The sequence below is a fragment of the Acanthaster planci genome, linkage group LG03, assembly GCF_054643075.1.
Source record: "Acanthaster planci isolate LZ-2023a linkage group LG03, COTS_SCS, whole genome shotgun sequence".
Taxonomy (NCBI): Eukaryota; Metazoa; Echinodermata; class Asteroidea; order Valvatida; family Acanthasteridae; genus Acanthaster; species Acanthaster planci.
In genome coordinates this window covers 6,058,385-6,076,579 of record NC_141779.1, presented here as the reverse complement: position 1 = coordinate 6,076,579, position 18,195 = coordinate 6,058,385, and the positions used below count along the sequence as shown (strand labels likewise).

Sequence of the window (18,195 nt, the reverse complement as noted above, 5' to 3'; positions counted from 1 at the left end):
ATTTTTTTCATCGTGACTTTACAGTAACTGCAAGTGCCCCCGGCATTTGAATGCTCCTGGGGCCGGGTGGATCCAGAACTTTGTTGTGTGGGGGAGGTAGATTTGCCAGAAATTTAGGAAAATTTCGGTGTAATCTTTCTTGGCCCTTTTGAAAAAGGAGTCAGATTTTAGTTCGCGAGCGAGGGTGGATATTGTATGCAGTTGTTCCGTTGGTGAAGGCATTTCTCTTTGTCTTGTACCGTACACGCAAAGTAAATAACAATCATATGAAAACTACTCCAGAATCTATATTTTTCTCACCACGCAAACAGTGGGGGTGATCTTATAGCCCATTCCCTCCCCCTGCAAAATCGGGCAGAAGCAGTGCCGCCTGGTGACTCTCTTGAGGAGGGATTGGCCTCCGCTTCCTTTTGGAAATTCGAGAACTTAGTTTTGTTTGCTACATGGACTAAATTCCTCAGATTCCCATTCTGTCTACCTTTGTGCTTTTACCTTTTGTTGAGCACTGGACCATTACTCATAAAAGCGCGTGTCTCCGTACATGTCTTCACGGGGGGGGGGAGCGGGTTAGCGTAGCGGTTCTTTCCTAGCTTTACACCAATGAGGCCCGGGTTCGAGTCCCGGCTTAGCCTAGGCTTTAAGTGCATTTGATTTCCAGCCAATACTCGCTTTCGCAGGTTTTCTCCAGGTACTCCGATTTCCTCCTGCCTCTAAAACTGGATTTTATTCTTAACTCCGTAATGTGATGCTGATTAATATAGTGTATGAATAAACGTACGGTTATTAGCGCAAATAGCCCGAGACGCTGAAAGCGCCATTAACACAAAACAAAAACACGTCTTCACTTCAGGCACATGCGTAATAGGCTATGCTGAATAGGCTATCCGTCGCTGTTTCTCTTTTACTTCATGTGTGGCATAATTCCCACCCCACCCTCACCCCAATTCTGCTTTGTCTGGTATTCTTTTTTCTTACAGGCATGTCGGGCTTTAACTGCTTCAACTGCGGCAACCCGTGCTATTGGTCCAGATTCTGTCCATTCAAGTACTCAAATGTTGCACGATACGAAGGTGGATCCAGGTTCAGATATCAACCCTTCGCTACTCCTGCCAGAGACATCCCAGGTCAATTTGCACTGCCCTTCCGCCCCTTTACTCCTTCCATTGCCACTGCAACCTCCAATCATCCAAGTCCTAGCTCTGTCGCTGACAAATTTTCCGACATAATACAGGTACATTGTGGTTGCTATCCTGATTTAAATTCAGACACTATCAACGTCAAAGGTAGACTCAAGTTGCATGCTGAATTTTGGGTCAGTATTGGTGCAGCGAATATGATTCTGTCCTTTGTAAGGGATGGTCTTGTGTTATTGTTTCAGAAGAACCTCCATCTTATTTCCTCCCAAATAACGCTTCAGCTCTCCACAATTACGGTTTCGTCACAGAGTCGGTTTCCGAACTCCGGGCCTCCAATAGAATTAAGGAGATAGGGGCCCTCTCTTATGTTATTAGCCCACTTTTAGTGGTTTGTTAAGCCTCGAATAAAAAGCGTTTGATTTTAGATCTGCAGCACAAAGTATCATTTCAAATTCGAAGATTGGAAGATTGCCTTGCAGTATTTCGAGCCAAATGCTGTGTCATTTTCATTCGATCTCAAATCCGGCTATCATCATGTTGACGTTCATCCTCAATTTAAAAAAAAATTAGGCTTTTTCAGGATTATAGGTGGCATTCAGAAGTATTTTCAGTTCACAGTTTTGCCGTCTGGACTAACTTCTGCTCTAGTTTTCACAAAGCTAATGAAGCCCCTTGTTTCTCATTGGCGTTCATGTGGCATCTTCATCGTGTTGTATTTGGATTATACCTTACTGTTGTTCCTCGTTCCAAACTTCCTCCTGAGCATTTTAAATTAGCTGCCGATATATCGCTTCATGTAAAATCAGATCTCTTGAAAGCTGGTTTCGTTTATAGCATTAACAAAAGTAAATGGAACCCTTCCTCATCCATTGTTTTGTCAGGTATGTCTTGGGATGCTAATAGTGGAATCCTTAAGGTTTGGATCGTCGTGCTCACAAACTTCAATCGGCTATTGTTTCCTTACAATCATCCCCCAATTGTCTGGTTAGGAAATGAACAAAATCATCTGCTTAGACGGTAGTTCTTTCGCCTCAGGAGCGGATATTTGCAATGATGGTCACATGGCTTATAAAAACTTTTCCTAAGATGATAAATCAAAATGTTCAACTTGGTGAGAGTTGGGAACAGTGTATATTTACGTTCTTTCTTGCCACTGATCGCGAAATCTCATGTCAAAGTTTTCAAGGTAATCAGGCGGCTTCCAAAATAATTGAAGTTGGCAGCATGGAACCTCATCTCCAGTCTTTGGCTTTGGGTATTTTTGATTTTTGCTTAGAAAACCAAATCTATATCGAAATTAAATGGATTCCCCGCTCTCTTAATGAGCAAGCCGATTTTGTCAGCAAATTATTAGATGTTGATGATTGGGGTCTTTCTGATCAATTTTTCAAATCCATCATTAACAGGTAGGGTCCCTTAGGCCTAACCGTTGACTGTTTCGCTTCCTACTTTAATGCCAAATAGCTCGTTTCTTTCCAGATTTTGGAATCCGGCGGCCGAAGCCATTGGCGTTTTCGCGCAAGACTGGTCTGCTGAAAATGCTTTACTAGTTTCTCCGGTTTCGTCAATTCCCCGGGTTCTGTTCATTTTTAATACGCTCTTACAGGGGAACCGGTGTTCTTGTTTTCCCATGGTGGCCGCCCAGCCCTTTTTGGCCTTTATTATGGACTACCTTCTAGCCCTTCATGGTAGACATGATTACAGTGCATGGAAAGTTTGCCCTAATTCATGGAAGAAATAAAAATTCTTTGATTGGTTCATCTGAATTTGAGAGTCTGGTGGGCGCCGTCGAAATTCAGATTGTTTAATGTATATAGTATCCGCTAATGCTCTCCTTTGTTTTCACACAGATCACTCTCCAGTAACCTTTTGGGCTAGAATTTCACCTGCAATTCCCAGTCGTAAGGAGCAATTGTTGTATGAGGTTATTGCTTCCAAGTTGGAGGGCACATGCAATTCAAATTTTTACAGGTGTCGACTTTTTATAAAATGGTTGATTGAGAATACATTTCGTCTTTCGTTTCCAAGAGGGAAGATGTTTTGGCAGTTTATTTTTCTGAAATCAAGTCCAGGTCCAATTCTGATAGTGTCATCACAACAACCATCAAATGGCTTCACTCCTTAATGAATGTTCACACATCAATCATGTAGATTCTCCTCTTGGGTTCAACAAATACTGATTAGTTTCAGAAAAGATCTTCACCACCCTCCGGCCCAAAAGGTTCCTTTAACTTTGGAGCAACTTAATAAAATATTGGACATATTTGCCAAAGACGATTGTTCTCTTATGCAGTTTCGTCCTGCATGTTATGTGTGTATCAAGTATGCTTTGTTATTAAGCCATAATGAAATTACAGAAATGAAATGCAATCATATTTCGGTTGTTCCCAACAGCAAAGATTTTAAGATTTCCATTCCTAAATCAAAAACTGATATGTTCGGGCAGGGTAACGTGACGTTTATCCCTTTTTCTCATGAGAGTCATTCGCCATTTTGTATTTTGCTAAGGGTTTTGCACAGATTCGGTACAGGTATTGGGGACGACGAGTTTATTTTAACCCCCTTACGTTTTGTTCATCCACCAAATCATACAAGCGTACTCAGAACAAACCACTAACGTACATTAGGTGCAGAGAATTATTTTTAGATGCTCTCAAATCAATTGATAGTACAGATGCTAATGATTACGGCTTTCATAGTTTAAGGTCAGGAGGTGCCACTCGATTAGCTTTAAATAATGTGCAACAAGGTCGTTGGAAGACAAAAATGGCTAAGAATCGATATGTTGATGTGGATTAAGACTTGCGTCTTCAGGTTGCCAAAGCGGTATTAACTTTAATTGTCGTTTTTGTCAGTGCTATTGTATAATTTATGCTATTGACGGCTGCCCCCTGCAAACTCGCCGCTAAGAAGACCTTAGCCTGCTTGTCTGTCAAATCGTTGGCCAGCTTGCACGCTTCAAAGTGCTGAATGTAGTCTCTCCAAGAAGACTTCCCATTGTACCGATCGGGTGTGATGTTAGGTCGTCTTGTCTGTCCACCAGCCTGCGACTCTCCTTTTGATTCAATCCCCGGCTCTCGCCTATTTAGGTCAGTTTCGCTACCAGTCGAAGTTGACTTATCTCCACCTTGAGACTTCTCAGCGTTCCCCAATGTGAAATTTGTCCCCATAGACCAACCTCTCGTTGCGTCGACCGTCTGCACAGACACTGAAGTGCTTGCTGGCGTATTGGTAGGTGCCAGGAGCGAACTCCCCGCAGAGAACTTTGTCCTTGATTCTGGCGTCGACCTGTAACATGTAACGACGATATCGGGCTCAACTACCAATATCTCCTACTGTCTCGAAGCGCCGAGGTCCCATCGGCAGCGACCCCTTTTCATTTCCCTTTCAGCACGCAACTGCTTATCTTCCAGTCCGGACTTGAAACCTCTTATCGAGTCCAGTTCCCCTTGCAAGTGACTTATTCTCAACTGGAGCTCTGCCTCAAGTCGCTGCTTCCTGTCTACTTAATCCAAAATTATTGACGAGTCCTCCACGACTCGTGGTTGCTCATCCGTCCCTGCTGCATTCTCTTCTTTCTTTAGCCCCTCCATGCTGTCCTGTATAGGTGATGTGCTGTTCCTATCTAGGTGATGTGCTGTTCCTATCTAGGTGTACTGTCCTATCTAGGTGGTTATTGGTGTTACTTCTGTTCGATGTAGGTTATGAGATGTGTTCTAAACCTGGTGCCTATCCCACTTCTGACATCATTTATGGTGGAATCCTCTCCTAGACTCGCCAACGTTGTCGTCCACCTGGGGCAGGCGACTTCCTTCGGGCGAACCTGGAAAGGGGACGTACCCTGAGCAGGGCCTCGGCCGTCCTACGGGCGGTCTAATAAGAAGGCCTGGGGAGCAGACTCGTTGCGGGGCAGTCTACCACTATGCACCGGGGCATACCCTCACGCGCTCGCACTCGGCCCACCACACACGAACAAAGGGGTTGGATACAAATAACTAACGCATCAAGCCAAATGACTCTGGGACAGACCGATGTATTTATTTGACACGTAGGTGCTCCCTAATTGGGTGTCTGTTCTGCTTCTGGGTAACGAACAACTCAAAAATGACCAACAGGGCTGATTCCTCCTTCTTGCCTCCACATTAGGGTTCAACTCACCCTGGTACACGGCTCATCTTGGCTTCACTCGGTGCAAACCCAGTCACCAGAGCACAAACGCGGAGGTTGGGCGCAAAAAGAGCGGGAAAGTGTGGCGCAGCGTCAACAAGCGTGCAGCCCGAAAGAGCGCTGGGACAGAAGAGGCAGACCGCACGCAAGCCACGCGGTTATATATCCACGCCGGGTACCAACGCCCAACGCAATTTGTGCGCAACACGACGAGCTTGAGCATGATACCAGTGTCCATAAACTTCTTTAATGCTTACAACTGTCCCGCTACACTATCTTTGTGAGTTCTCTGCAGTACAGTCGTAATATTGTACAGAACGCAATTTGTCAAATTATAATCGTTTTTTTTCCAGGCGGTTACTTTATTGCAGATTGTAAGCTTGTAAATTAAGGCTAAAGTTTAGCTGCGGTATTGTGAAGCCACCGAGGCTGTTGTCAAGCCACCGAGGCTGTTATCAAGCCACCATGTCTTGGTCGCCAGTATTGTTTGTAAATTTTCGTTGCTATTACATTTATTTGGATATTCAGATTGTAGTGCATGCAGGCCCATAGTCCCATGTTGTCTCAATAAAATGACTGAAATGCAATTCTCTTCTCTTGCCTCCTCCTTTAGAGTCGGCGTAAAACACGAAACTGTTTTTCATGCGTATGAGCGCAGCGAAAGAGCATGAAATTATCCTGATCATGTCTTTGCTCGGCTGTAGACTGGTACCCATCCCGTATATGGTCTCCAGATGTCTTACAGACGTCCTCCGAACGAAGAGACCTGTAGCAGGTAATGAATCCGGTAGAATCCTGCCGAGTGTACGTAAAGGAGAAACGATGCCCGTTGAATGGATCAAACACTAGCTGATAGCATATTTTGCCTTTTCTTCTTCTTTGCTGAAAACAACTTGACCATCAGTTATTCTTTTATCGAAAATTTAACATAATAACCCCTGAGTTTAAATAAATTGCCGTAAAACAATTTCTTGGTGACAACCACTGAAAATAAATTATCACACAGTGATTAACAGAGGCTAAGCAGGGATAGGTATTTGTGTTTTATTCGCCCAATCCCTGCAACATAATTCATGTCAATATTTACTATCCTGTTCGTAAGTGTGACGTGACTTCAGTTTAAATCACGCCCACTGCACTTAGGGTGCGTTCGATTAGCTTCCCTAAATACACCAGTGTTACACGCAAGGGAAGCCTCGAAATGAGGGTAATCGAACGCTTCAGTGTACTCGCCAAGGCATTCCCCGAAAAAGGTCAAGTCCCCGCCACGTTCCATCAGGTACGTCCATGCACGAATAGTCCATCCGTGACGTCATTACACTCCCGAGTGTAATGACGTCACGGTCTCCAGAGACCCGCTCGCCAGCTGGGGTAGTGGTGGCTGACACGAGGGCAGGCACGAGGATCACGTGATGGCTAAACGAACGCTCTCGTGTAAGTTTGACTTATACGTGTAAGCTAATCGAACGCACCCATAGAGTTATATGAAACCGGAAGTTAACGCGCAATTTGTCCATTCGTGGTGCGTGTGCGCTATGACGAAGTCACTTTAGGAACCGGATAGGCCTGACAGAAACTTAAGTATTCAGCATTCAAATTTAAAAGGCGAATCGCACCCGTGAAACCGCAGCTAGCTACCGGTCCCTATATAATAGGGCCGGGACCAGTCAGCGCTCGGCGGTTGAGCCGGCTGCTGGGCGACGCATCGACGAGCGAAGATTTAACAGAGCCTGAAAGTTGACCCCTGATGGCGCACTTCTAGAACCCTTGGAAAGGAAAAGTGCAAAGATTTTAGAATTTGTAACATTTTATTTGTTCAGTTACTTCTTTAAAAAATCTCAGAAAAGGGGCTTTGGAAAATGTTTGCTACTATATAAATTGATAGAAACTGAAAAAAAATCACCTGACCTAAAAGGGAAATATCCTGCCAAAAATCGACCCATCACTTCCGAAAATCTAAAATACATGAAGAACAGTGCAATGAGGCAGTCTCGTACGCAATGAACATTTACGGTTTGAAATTTTATGGTACTCCGTCGATAAAAGCCGAAATAAAAACAGATCTTAATATTTTGCACTGTCTTTTAATTAATAACTAATAAACTTATTCTACGTCAAGTACGAAAGATTCTAATCTTTTATCTAACCTTTGCTGACAACAACTGCGTGTGTCAACTCAACGGAATCTGGAACCCATCGACTGCAGGTAGGTAAATCTTTGCAACGTTGTACAATCTCGTTTTCACGTAACCTAGGAACGATATCGCCAGACGTGAAAGGTCGTTAATAAAATTCGTTTTTTACCCATCTCCATGTGACTTTTCCTAAATATTACTTGAGGTAAAATTCCAACATGAGTGTTTCGTGGGGTGGTTTCAGTAAGGAATTATTCTTCCAAAAATTATCGAACGTGATAGGACGGCCCAATGTAAAATCCCCAGAGGAGGACCGCGCGAGGGTTCTGGAAGCTCGCTGCATGACCTTTTACTTTTAGGCTCTATTGATTATGGCCAAAAGTTTGTCATGGTGCGAATAAAATCATCTGATGATGAAGCAAACTTCGGTTTTTGTCAGAGGCAGAGCCGCAATATTGATTAGCCATGTAAGACCTTTTGTGCGTCATACATCACGGGACAAAGTTTGCCACCAGCTGGTTGTTAGGGTAACCCTACACATGCGCATGCATAAATATAATATAATTCGAGGCAGTGTGAAAGTGGTTCTCGGTCCGTTCACGTTTCCACTAAGCAAGCTTCAGGCTTACTTATAGACTAATGCGAGGAGACACCGTAACTGCTGTGGTACCACACACACCCGTTTCTTCAGCTTGACCCGCGCGTGCATTTAGCAAATTACGACGGGCCAATCAGTGGAAGAGGCATGTAACAGTGTTGTAGTCGAGTACTCTCCGAGTACTAACGTTCTCCGCAAAATACTGAACTGGGTAAGAGGGAATAAAGCCAGAGTGCACAGGCATTTGATGGTAAATGTGCAAAGGTAAGATTACAAAATAAATGTTAGACTTCAGACACTCCCAGTTGTGTAAAAATTAAGTTTTAAGGAGAAAAGTACTCGGAAAGTACTCGGCCGAGTACTTTCCGAGTACTTTTGTCCTAAAAACTTAATCTTAATCAAACAGTGATGGTCTGAAGTCATGATGTTGCTTTGTAATCTTACCTATATGCATGTACCATCAAATGTCGATTCACTTCAGCTTTGTTCCCTCCTAACTAGTTAAATATTTGGTAGAGAACTTGGTTCTCAAAAAGTACTCGACTACATCACTGGCATGTAACGCGCGCGTACCACCTGTCCACAGGCGTTGTGCCACCGCAGTAATGGCTTCTAATTCTGGTGGTCAAATCACACTGTATAATTCCTTTTTTATGTCATCATTTTTCGTGGGGCGCCAGAAATTCCCCCACGCCTCTGCTTCGGATGTAGACTTGACGTTTTTTGAATGAACCAGTCTGGCACCGCGCCTAACGATCACGCTGGCTTCATCACCTTACTACAACTAGAAATAGCTCGTGTGGAGAAAGGGGGGATAAAAAAATCCTAATTATGCCCAGATGTGAAATTCGAAAGCAGGGACTGGATTGTGGATAGTCTGGTCCCCTGCCAAAAGATTCCCTGACGACTCTTGATAAAAAATCTTAGGTCAGGCATCACCCACGGATATAAGCATATGCAGCAAGGTATGAGACGGAGAGAACCCCCCTGCTTTGTGTTGGTCATTGTCTCGCAGGAATCTGGGGAATTCCTTTCAGACATCTTGGGGGATGTGTTAAGTAACAAAAGTCTGAAATGTGTATAGGGATTGGACATGTGGGGGGGTACCCCTCAGTCTCATTTCTTGCAGGGTATAGATATAAGTAGATATGACGCTAGGGTCAGGAGTCACAATTTGAGAGCCCGGGTGTTTTCGATATCATTACAGTGGTGCACCTGGTATGTGTGGGTAAACTGCCATTCGTCAGGTTCCGATACTTCCTAGATTTTCCTCCAGGAAGATTACTGAGGAGACTTTCAATTTCAGTGTAAAATCAAATATTATAGGGTCAACAGCTGCCATTAGGATACGGGAGTTTACGTTCAACAGCTAGCTACCCACAAAGGCGGAAAAACCGAACATCAACGGCACCATCCGAACATGCCGAATATAGACGGGACGACTTCGGAATATTTCGACTATTTCCGGAAAAGTGGGGGTATTCCTCTAGTCTCGGTCACGTGGACATTGGGTGATACCGGACCCTTGGTTCGTAGAGTAGCCATAATCATCGGGTCTGTTATCCAGACTAGATTGAAGAAAGTACGTCAGCCTGAGCTGGGGGCGCTGTTTATGACACAGAAAACCTTAAATCAAAAACTGAGACAGTTTTACATGTATTGTTTGTTTTGCTATTTGTTCTCCATTTTCAGTACCATTAAATACATTTTGAGTTTTGAAGTTCTAAAATTACCATTCCTGGTCAACAGTTGGGAATACGTGTATATCCTCTATTCCCCACTTTTTTTAATTCAATTTTTTTTAGCGCGCCCTGGCGTGGTGGGGGTCTCGTGAGGCTCTATTGACTCAGGATGCTATGCGAGGGGGACATAGCCGTTACAGTCAAACTAGTCAGACAGGTCGGCGCTAGACTAAAAAAACATAGGGCGGTGGGCAGCGGCGCCATGTTACTTGGTGTGGCGGAAGCTACGACACTTCCCGTTCCCTGTCCCTAGGGAACGAAGTTTATATCAGGGTCTTCCTTTCATCGTACCAAGCCATCAGCACCAGGGTACAAGCCCCTGACCTGTCCCCTGCAGACCCCTGGCGATACACACTCTGTAGATGTTGGCGGGGACAGGTTCGCATTATTCACTCAACCGACGATTGTACAGCTTATCGGCATATATTGGACGCAGCAATAAGTTTGGACAAAATGAGCAGTATTATTAATACAAGCACCAGCTGTCCTTCACAAGGTTATACGTCTGTAGTCCACGTGCGTCCAATTTGTGCCACAACTTGGAGCGGAATCCTTGACACTACTGCAGAGGGACATCATATCAAGAGAATACTGACATTTGATAGGGATGCCGGTGCCATGCAGATACTGGGTATCCGTTTTTGGATACGATTACATTGCCAATGTCGAAGCGTCCCGCAGGACTGGTCTGCGAGATGTTGCTGTCGCTCGCCGCTGACCGTCACTGTCAACGTTCATGACTTTTTAGACGAATGTCCAACTCTGGGGTTCGTCGTCCGCCACGAGAGCGGCGGACGATGAATCCCAGAGTTCTGAGGTAAGACGAATTGACATCGGAGCATCGGTCACCTCTGAAGCTTGTCCGCCTCAGCAGTCGCTTGAGTATAGGAATGTCAGCGTCTGGCGAAGTTTGCGATACCTGATGATTGGCTGAGAGCGACGAAGGGCGCTACGGCCCCGAGTTTGTCAAAGCCGCATTTATAGAAAGAGTAACGACAACCCGGGGGCTTGTTTGTAGTTTCTTTTTCACACAAATCTCGATCTGTGATCCCAACGCTGGTTCGCTCTATCCATTTGGAGGGCTCTAGGATAATGTGCCAGTGAAAAGTCTTATCACTGATCGCGATCCAGATCTGCGTGCAACAAAACAGACCCTCACACTTCGGAACCAAAATAACTGTTCGTAAATATGTGAGCGGGCTTTGGCTAAGCGTCACCAGGGCGAGGAGAGAGGGAGTGAGCCCCCATTGAATGCCAGAAATTGGGGGACGTGGTGCCCTCCTGCCTATGGAAGCAGCTATAGACCTACCATCGAATGGACCTATACTCTTTATTCATGGGTCTACCACATTGAAATCGAAAGTTGGGTTAACTCTTAATTTTTGAAATTTAAGGGTGGACATAAAAGCAGTAAGAAATTCACAACAAATTAGTACCTGCCTACTTTGATGAATAGTTACAAATGTGTGACCTAATACCTTACCGTTTTAATCCAGATTTGGAAGAAAGTGGAAGAGGGGCTTGGAATACACGTCAGTCATAAAAAAACTCTGGTATCATCCTAATCACCAGTTTACAATTTATCAAACAGATCCAGAGAATAAGACTAAGAATGCCTTCCACGTGAATTCTATTCCCTATCCGCCTCGAGCAGAAGCACCCCCTCATCGGTTGGAAAGAGTTGGGTTGGTCGGGAGTGTTCATTTTGAGGGAAGCGAGGCACACGCAACACGCACATCTCATAGTCGTTCGTGAACCAGCGAAGTTCAGTTCGCCCACCGGGATCGTCCAGAGCTCGAACGGGGCGCTGGCAAGGGCTGATGGCTTTGCACTTTGAATTGTGCACGACCTGTGGCCACAAAGTTATCATTTCCTGTTAGCGAAACGTTGTTTAAATTAAAATTTTTGGTTCACCAATGGCAATGCTTTGGCACGGGCAAAGTGTCCGTGTAAGAATTTCCAGTGTTACCCCTATAAGTCTGAAAAGTTTTATCCAATAGCGCAGACTGCACCATTTTGCACCCCAGTCTTTGTTTGATACAGTATCTAGTCCAATTGTTCATTCCTTATCCAGCTGTGCAGCATTCAGTAGTGTTTGTGTTGCTTTGTTTGCGGCACTCAAAAAGCCATGGTTGTGTTAAGATGCTGATTTGGTCCTTCCAACCCTTTTGTTCAGGTGTCTGAACAAAGGTTTCTTGGGAGTTGTTTTGCCTACAGTGATAGAACATTGGAGTGATTGGGTGTGTGTGGGTTCTTGATTGGAAGAACGAGGGAATCAATCAGACTAGATATGATTTGAAGAAAAAGAAAAAATATCGAATTAATAACCACCGCTTGTGTCACGCATTGAGCTCGCTCGCTCGCCTGGCAGAAATTTACTCACAATCAAAGACTGTATAGTGCGGTGCTATACAATCTTTGTTCACAATACTCAGCGCGTCGTATGTTGTGACTCCGTGTGACATATTTCCTTCACTAAAATCTGTGCAAGGCCATCACTACGGAATTCCATATCTGCCGTCGCCCGTCGTGCGTCGCCCATCAAATGGGTTGCATAGGACCTGCAAAAGCCGGGGTTTAACAAATGACTATGTGATGATTCCATTCACTTCTAAGGATTTTTTCCCAATATGGCAAGTACAAATCCCACCTGCAAAACTAGTCCCATAATTAATGCCCATAGTGCTAGACTACCCCTGCCCCTTGACAAGAAAATGTCGCCTTTCTGATAATTCAACCAAGTGTTTTTTTGGGGGAAAACATTTTCAGCAAAAATGTTCAGGCCAACTTATCCACAGTTAAATTCTAATTTGCATATTGTAAAAATGTGCCGACTTGTTTTCATCAAATTCTAGAAAGAAATCTGCCAGCCGATACAGATATTCCATTTTGTCCTCTCAATTTCACCTTGAAATACAGAAATACTAGACAGTGCTGTGGATAACAAACTGTTTATTAAATGTATTGTTAGGGGGCAATTACCACTTGGTTTAAGTTTCAGAAAATGTGACGTGTTGTTTTTTGTGGGCGTGTATGCCATGGTAGATAGACCAATGAGAGCAGGTTGTCCAGCATATCAGCATTATTTATGTGGCTAACAAGTAACTTTACTGTTTAAAAGACTTCTGTGAGCCTACCTGCAACTCAAGTCATGTCTAATTTGGAGTGTACAGCAGATTTCATCATTGGTATACCCGCCCTCAAAATAATGTTAAATCAGTTCAACTCTTATGAAAGCTATTAAGGAATCAAACATTGTAAATAATTTATTATTTACAATCAGTTATGTGAGAGATTGTGCAGGACAGACAGAAATATTACATAGGCCATAACGTCAGGGTGTTAACGAGTAAAGTTACGTCTAGAGTAACTAAGTTATCGAGAAAAACAATCTACCCTGACAAAAGTCTATTTTGTTAATTTATTTATGTAATAAAAAATGGTATTATTTCATATACACGTCACTTTACTGATGTCAGGATATTATTTCTTCTTTCGATTGGAGTTCGGCGCAACTTAAAAACGAATACATCTTCTAGTTCCACTGCTAAAATGAGAGTCAGGCATGGTGGATCGATCAAACAATGATGTGAAACGATCAAGGTTTGATACCACTGCGCAATCGTGACAAAAAAAAAACCAAGCACGACGGGCGACGGGCGACGCACGACGGGCGACGGCCGATACGGAATTTCATACATCACCCCTTCCCAGAGCCCTGTTCGACCGTTGGGCGATGAGCGAAATAGAGCCACGTATTGTTGCCGGTTACATCAAAGAGCCTTCACCGAGGCGCACAAATGGTAAATACGAAGCCCCAGCCACAGCCCTGTTAATTCTAGAGCCCTTTGCAAAGTATTTTCCTCGTCTGACCCTAGACCAATCGATTCCATTGCAACTAGTACCAATCTGGGGTATGGTACTGGGTACCAGGTAAAATGGCTGTGTTACTCGTGTGAACACGAGTGCACTCCTGATCCTGAGCACACGAATGTATAGACTTCACTCAAGTCGGAGTGTCTGTGACGTCTTCGTTCATGCTTTGGATACATACCTGTATATCCAGGCCGCGCGTCGTTACTTGCTTCGTACCCTCTTGTGTCCTCTTATTACTGTGAGTTCTGAAATCCCGACTTGACGAATCTGCCATACCAGTCGTTTGTACACAGCGAATGGGTTCATCCACCAAACGTGGTAGCAGCCAATCAAATTGCTGGACTAGTTATAACATTGTTCATATTTCTTTTTAATAATGAAAGAGTCTACAAGTTTGACTATTTTGATTGGTGGAAAGGCCAAGTGTGCCTACTTTGATTGGTGGAAATTCCGTACACATTATGCAAGATAATAGAGTACCGAAGTGTGACGTTCACTGTGAACCAGAAAGTGCAGTGCAAACAAATGGAGTACGCACGTGTGTTGGTTCTCGCGCTGGTTCTCGCGCTAATGCCTTTTACACACTAATTCTGCGCGTGACGTATTCACTTCGGTACTCTATGAGGTTCATATGCAATTATGAATAACTACATAACTTATCACTTGATGGGAGGTCTGGTTGGCTCAATATCTGTCAAAACAGACTTGCTGATTGTGGCGTATGACACACGTTGACACCGGATAACGCTGAAAAGTTATCAAATGAAGGCGCCTTATAGAAAAAAAAAGGTTATGAGAGCGGCCGTGTATGTGAAGGCCGGAAGAGCAACGTTAGTCCGACTTGATTTCAGCCTATAACGAACGGCAGGAGCATTGCACGTGGGTAGCGAAACACCTCACCTTTGTATTCGGTGTCTTGATTCAGTTGACTGGCCGAGAACCAGTGGCATTCGCTATTTTAGCCATATTGCTGTATACGGCCAAAAGATCTGTATCCGTAAAGTACTATGGGCTCCTACTGGGACCGAAATAGGGCGTAAGTTTTTAGCAACGGAGGCTCCTTTGGTAATAACTGCGCATTCGAAAGACTATGAAACGCAAGTGTTGCAGTCGCATCACTACCAACAAAATGAGCACTCCTGACCAAAATGACTCTCTTCAACTGGTGGAGGGCGTGCTTCTGCTCAGGACAGATAGGTAGAGATCAGTGGTATACCCACAGTATACCCTATGCAAGCGTTCTCGCGCCACCTAATCCTTTTACACACAATTGTGCACGTGACGGGATGATCGCCAGCTCACGGGCGCACAAATACAGTTGTTTTCTGAACTAACCCCCAGAGCTCAACTCCCAAAGAACTACACGTCTGAGATCAGCCAGGGTGGATCAGTATTTTATGATGCTAAGGTCTGAAACACAACAGGAAACCAATAAATACAAGTAAAATTGAATTAAATTGTTTCTCACCGTAGCTCCTGCGCGTGCGCATGCCCTTGCGTCTCTAGCAAAGCTTTGAGAGGCCGTATCACTCGGCCAACTTTTAGATCCTTGAGCCATCTACCTGACGTCTCCAAATACCCCTTTGCCTTCGGTTTAAACCAAGTTTCCTCACAGAAAAACTATAATTTCAATCCCTGTTCAGACTAGATCTCATTGAGAAATAAATTAAATGATTAAAGAAGTGAGTTACCTCATCATAACTTGCAAAGACCCAGTACCTAGTTTTTGTTTACTGGAGGACCACAAAATGTTCAAAATCCGCACAAATATTTGCAAAGATATTTGCGGCAATATGTGCGACATCGCAAATTTTATCGCAAAATATTTGCTAAGATGTTTGCGATGTTGGATGTCCCTCCAGGGCCAGCATAGATAACCCATTTCTCCACAAAACCTAAACGCACAATTAGTAAATAAACGTTCTGCGCAAACAACACAAACGTGTGCGTATATGTGCAGCAGATGAATTTTGCGGTGACATTTTGCCGCCTGGAGGAAGCCCTTTCTAAGAAAGCATTGACCATTAATGTAATAGAGCATTTTCAGTCACGTAATTTTTGACGGTAAGCGGTCAATTTTTTGACACAGATGTGCGTAGAAACGCACGCACCTTTGAAATTTCTCAACAGTCTGGTGTAAAAGGGTCTGATTTTACTGTCCTTGTTACATGTGGCATTAGCCCAGGCTGGAAGCCAGTGTTCATTATTACACGACTCCCTCCGTAACATAGTTCGATCAGGGAGTCCACCGGGGTTACATTTGGCGTATATGACTTTTTTAATGTTTAGAATTCATTCTTTAATTTCCAAGACTGAATAAGTACTGCAAATTACCTGCAAAAAACACACACACACGCAAAATAGTTGGAAATAAATTTCAATGATATATCCCTTGTCAAAGTATTGTAACAGGGACGGGAAAATGTCACACGTTAGACCTCAAATTTATAGAATGACCGATATGATTTGAAAATACACGCGCCTATTCATGGTACGTCACGTTAGGCTGGTTCCCCTTTCGTCACGGTAACTACGTATACACAGTACGACGGCAGGTAACTGCCGATGACGGAAATAGAGCATGCGTGGTGTAATCATGGAGCTATTAAAAGTGGTGTAATGTTTTAGGGTTCAATGGTTTAATGACCTAATTCAAATGCAAATTTCTTCCGAGCTCATTAGCATAAAAGTGCCACCGCAGTTACGTTTCTGTTTAAACAGGATATTGTTTGGCCGGGGAAAAAATGGAAGGATTGTGCGGATAGATGGGCCAGGATCAATTCCTTGGGTTTTGGAGCTTCGATCCGAGGGCAGAGTAGACAAAATTACCGACCAAAGCGGTCCACAATGCGCTAGAAAGTAGAGGGAAGCCATTTGAAAATGGCTGCGATTAGACTTTGTGGGAACTACCATGATGTGTATCATTTTTCGAGGGGTGATGATCATGTGCCACGCTGAAACCGAGGACGCAAATATTTGGGAGGTAGACTTTTGGGGGGGAGGGGCAAAAATTTGGAAAAAAAAATTATACAAGCTTTTATGGCCTTTCTAAGAGGTGAGGCTACATTTTGGAGCTTTTTGGAAATGAAATAGACCAAATTCTGTTTTCTCTTATTTTTTTAAAATAATAATACTGATAAAAGGCCTTTGGGGGGGGGAGGGGCTTGCTACAGTTGGCAACCTCCCCTGGATGCGCCTTGATTAAAACAGCTATGACTAAAACAAAGAAAATTCGGGGTCGGGTGGGGTCGGTAGCAGTCGCGTCGAGTCGTCATTTGTCGTCCTAGCTATACGCTAGCTGGAGATTTTGAGGGTTGTAATGGCAGGTAACCAGTCTATAATTTGCCATTAAATCGCCAAGATGGCGCTAACCGCAAACAGCCTTGCATGCGCAACGTGTGTTTGGTGGTGACGCACACTAAATGCCATATTGCCATCCACATGATCTGTTTTGTGTGTAAAGCTTATGACAAAAGATCTCTAGAGTTTGGCCTAGTCAGTCTTGAATTGAACAGAGCAGCAACGACGACACATTCAGAAACTCATATGACTAGGCTTTGAAGTTGCAGATTAAGGACTGACGTTAGGTAGGTTTGGAAAAGAATTTTCGAAATTTGGCCATGGCTTGCTAGGCTTGGCATTGTACATGTTGTAACGTCAATGGCTAGTTAGTATCACACCATCAAGGTAAGATAACACGCAAATGACGCGAGCACAGTAGGCAGACGGCTTATTTCAACCCCATTCACTTACAGAAGTTACATTACAATTATGTATCCTGATGGTCAGATGTTATCCTAAATCATGGCGTGGCTGTGTGACTGTTGAGGAGGCCATGGCAAGTATGGAGGAAAGAGTCATGTTATACATGTAGAGTAGGGCTAGGGCCCCTAACTTCACCCCAGTCCTATGGGCAAGAAAATGTGCCAATGCTTGCAATGTGATCAGGGGATGGATGCAACATTATGAACATGGGGAACAATAGTTCATATAGTACCAGTACTACCACTGACTACCACTATGGCACTAACCACGTACATGTAGTCCGAGTAACGTGGACACTACAAATTGCCTTTTTAAACATTTGGACATGCAGTTGACATGAGCATGATGGGGCAATAGGCCCTAAACGTTTGGACATGGTCGGGTGATAATTATTTAGACATATCAATCGGGTGATAGTATCGCCAGACTATGTCCCAATGTTTAAAAAAAGCGATTTGTAGGGTCCAAGTTACTCGGACTGCTAACCATGGAGGAATAAAACATTTCTCTGTGTACTAACCAGTCCTGGCAAATTCCTCATTACCTTTGCAGTGATTAAATAGACTACGCTAGCCCCAGACTTGGGCCAGTCTACTGGAATCCCTCCGTATCCTTAGCCCCACAACAGTCAATCAAAAAAGTGGAGACTCTTCAAAAATGCTTTCTATGAAATCCCTTTTGCGTGTATGGATCACTCACCCCATCAAACCACCGATGTATTACTTTGGCCGATTTCCAGTTTGTAGAAGTCTGTGCAATTTTGGTTTCGATTTGGG

General features: G+C 43.9%; 1 protein-coding gene and 1 pseudogene across 2 annotated transcripts in view; both read left to right on the top strand.

The window, feature by feature from the left end:
- Positions 1-2,799: 2,799 nt before the first annotated feature.
- On the top strand, positions 2,800-4,694 carry LOC147799580 (uncharacterized; annotated as a pseudogene).
- A 12,174-nt stretch (positions 4,695-16,868) lies between these two features.
- LOC110986744 (electroneutral sodium bicarbonate exchanger 1-like) overlaps positions 16,869-18,195 on the top strand; it is a 73,855-nt gene continuing 72,528 nt past the window's right edge. The window contains exon 1 of one of the 2 annotated variants that reach the window (XM_022248935.2): positions 16,869-17,241. The gene's annotated coding sequence lies outside the window, so the exon portion shown is untranslated. Of the gene's footprint in view, positions 17,342-18,195 lie in introns of both variants that reach the window. The other variant, XM_022248943.2, reaches the window with a different exon arrangement.